A 3,864-nucleotide genomic window follows, 5' to 3' on the forward strand; every position below is an offset into this window, starting at 1 on the left:
CTTCATTTTTTAAAAAATTATTTAGGGGCGCCTGGGTGGCTTGGTCGGTTAAGCGTCCGACTTCGGCTCAGGTCATGATCTCACGATCCATGAGTTCGAGCCCCGCGTCAGGCTCGGTGCTGACAGCTCAGAGCCTAAAGCCTGTTTCAGATTCTGTGTCTCCCTCTCTCTCTGCCCTTCCCCTGTTCATGCTCTGTCTCTCTCTGTCTCAAAAATGAATAAACGTTAAAAAAATTATTTAAAAATATTTATTTATGTACTGACTAGGTAATACATGTACAGAATAATAGGATTCAAAATTCCAAATGTACAGAGGGGAACGTAAAAAAATGGTAAGTCTCTACTCTGTTCTTGTCCACCAACCATCCATGTTCCCTCCCTGGAGTGAATGACTGTTTTCAGTTTTCCTTGGCAACTTCTTAATGTCAGAATAAGAAGGCTAGACTTTGAGTTCAGAGCTCAACTTCTTCAGATTTTTTTTTTTTTTTTTTTTTTTGCCAGATGTTATACTGGGTTGTTCCTTCCCTGGGATACCACCCTTACAAGAAGGCAATGTGTTGTTTCCAGAAGAAAGGGATGGGAAAGCAGCATGCTGGGCATGAAGATCTAGAAGCACCAGAATACAAGTCCCAGGTCCTTTATAGAAGAACATTCTGAGGCATAGATGATGGGACTTCTTTAAGATCATGTGGCTAGTTAGACCTAAAATCAAAAAAATGTGGGATAACTAAAGCTAATTTCCCCATTCTTTCCTCAAATTTCTATAGGTGGATAAATATCCATGTCATTAAATTGATGTTAATGAAATTAACCTGATATGCTTTATTCAGGGTATGAACAAGAATATACGAAGCAGGTAAAATAGTCATTAGAGTCCAGGTTAGAACCTAGAAAAGTAGTTCATTTAAAAAGAAATTTTTTTAATGTTTATTTTTAGAGAGACAGTGTGAACGGGGGGAGGGGGGTAGGGCAGAGAGAGAGGGAGAGAGGGTGACACAGAATCCAAAGCAGGCTCCAGGCCCTGAGCCGTCAACACAGAGCCTGATGTGGGGCTTGAACTCATGGACTGAGAGATCATGACCTGAGCTGAAGTAGGACGCTCAACTGACTGAGCAACTCAGGTGCCTCAAAAAAAAGTAGTTCATTTTTAAAAGAAGGTTAATTTTGTTAACCACTAATGACATTCTTTTACTTAATATAAAAAAATCTATTTTCATTTAAACTAATGCTCATTGTGAAAAAATCTAAACTTTCTTTAAAAAACAAAAATGGACCTTTCTATATGCACTATTATATAAGCTGTTTTTTGTTTTTTTTTTTTTTTTTACCTCACTGTGTACCTTGGATAACTTTCCATGTCAGTTATATACATCCATTTCATCTTTTCTAATAGCTGCTGGAAATTCTATTAGACACATCCACTAGAATTAATATAACAACTCCCTATTATTGAGCATGTGGGTTGTTTAAAGAGTGTTAATATTATAAACATGCTGTAGTAAATCTCTAAATTCCTAGATGTTGAATTTCTGGTTTAAAGTGTACACATATTTAAATTATTGTATTTATGACAGATTGCACTCCAGAGAGCCTGAATCAATTTACAACCCCACCAACAATGTATCAAAGTGCCCTTTTTACCCACTCTTGGCCATCTTGGGATCTCTCTCAATCTAATAGGCAAAGAATGTTAATCGGTTGTTTAAAAAACTAAAAAAAAAAAAAAAAAAAGTCCCCAATGGGACTAGACTTATCAACTAGCTTTCCCGCTCCCATCTTTTTTAAAATAGCATATATATGGGGGCGCCTGGGTGGCTCAGTCGGTTGAGCGCCGACTTCGGCTCAGGTCACGATCTCGCGGTCTGTGAGTTCGAGCCCCGCATCGGGCCCCTGTGCTGACAGCTCAGAGCCCGGAGCCTGTTTCAGATTCTGTGTCTCCCTCTCTCTGACCCTCCCCCGTTCATGCTCTGTCTCTCTCTGTCTCAAAAATAAATAAAACGTTAAAAAAAAAATTAAAGAAAATAGCATATATATGAACAGTGAAAGGGAAACTAGGGTATTTTCAAAGTGAAAGTTCCAAACCATTCAAACTAAATACAAACCATATCACTGCATTCACCAACAAGGATTAAAAACTGCAAAATAAGGATTTTCAGTAAACCCCAAAGAACATTTATATGGAGATCACAAAGATGAAGAAACAGATTAGACTGTTGTTTTAGGAGACGACTTCTCTTGAAATGTGGGTAACACCCTTGAGGCATTTCAGTAAATGGGATCTAAGGCTTTAGGAGAAGAGAATGGCTGGTTAGCGACATATATATGAAGTGAGTCAGAAGGCAGGATGGTCTTAAAAACGGGATGTGCCTGAGCACATACTATATTAGAAAGAAAAATGAGCAAGGTGTTCAAATAGAATAGGCAGTAGTATGTCAAAAACTAAAACAGGGATTTTCATCTTCCTTAAAAACTACTTTTTCTGATATGGCCACTTGGCAGGGTCTTCAATACTCTTTTCCTTGACAGGCATTATTTTGATGAATGGGATAGATCGATAGGGAGGTACAGAATGAGACACCCCCTTTGAAAAAATTATTTATAGGTAATTAGGACCAACTTTTATTATTTATTGGAGAGATAAGCTCTAGAGCAGTGGTTCTCAAACCAGCACCATAAGCATCACCTGAGAATCTGTTAAAAACGCAGAGTTTCAGGCCCTACTTCACAGGTACTGGATCTGAAACTCTGGGGGCAGGGCCAGCAATCTGTGTTTTAATAAGTCTTCCTGGTGATTCTGCTGCATTGCCTTCAGGTAGTTAAGTAATTAAATTATTTACTGTCAGTGTTTTATATGGTGTTTTTTCCTTTTGCAAATCACAGTTAACTTTCTGAAGTTTGGAAAATGTAAAATTAAAAAGGATGATGAAAGACATAGACTGTTTAAAGACATCTTCCTAAAAGGAATATGGTGCTTTAAAAAGAATTCTGTCTGGCATTTTGCAGCGCATGTTTCAGCAAGGGGTGGGAGCTTGCTCCATGTAGAGTGAAATTGCTTTTTCCAGGATGGAAGTTCCTGCAGTCCTTCACAGATGGTCTACATATTTCCATAATATTATATCTACTATGAACTTGTTTGTCATTTGACTCATCTACATAGGCTTATTATGACAAAATGTCATCTTGACCAAAGAAAGTATTTTTCTTAAAAATCTCTGAAAAGAGATCAAAGGCTTTGGCACGAGGCTTTAAATTGGCTGTATTATGTTATGCACACGTTGAAAACTATACTATTTTCCTGGGGAGAAATGTGTTTGAATAGTATCTTGTTAATTTATTTCTTTGGCTAGGCAGAGAAAGCCCTCCTCCAAAATCCTGTGGAAGGTCTATGTACAACTTTTTCAGAAACTGTCAAAGTGTTACCCATAGTGATTGTACCATCTTAATCTGTACTAGCAGTGTATGAGAATTCAAATTGTTCTGCATCCTTACTGATGCTGGTATGGTGGTATGGTAGCCATTCTCTAAGGTCTGTAGTGGTGACTTATGGTGATTTTAATTTACATCTCCTTAATGACGTTGAACATCTTTTCATGTGCTCATTTGCCATTTGTAGATCTTATTATCCAACTAGCCTACTCTTTTTTATTTCAAGAGAAATAAAACCACATGTCCATACAAAGACAGGGATCCTCAGTATGGTCTGAACTATGTCCCCTCCAAATACACATGTTGAAGCTCTAACCCCCAATGTGACTGTATTTGGAGGTAGGACCTATAATGAAGTAATTAAGGTTAAAAGAGGTCATAAGGGTGGGGTCTTGATATAATAGGTTTAGTGTCCTGATAAGAAGAGACACTGTAGGC

The sequence above is a fragment of the Panthera onca genome, chromosome A1 (assembly GCF_046562875.1).
Source record: "Panthera onca isolate mPanOnc1 chromosome A1, mPanOnc1 haplotype 2, whole genome shotgun sequence".
In the NCBI taxonomy this organism is placed as follows: domain Eukaryota; kingdom Metazoa; phylum Chordata; class Mammalia; order Carnivora; family Felidae; genus Panthera; species Panthera onca.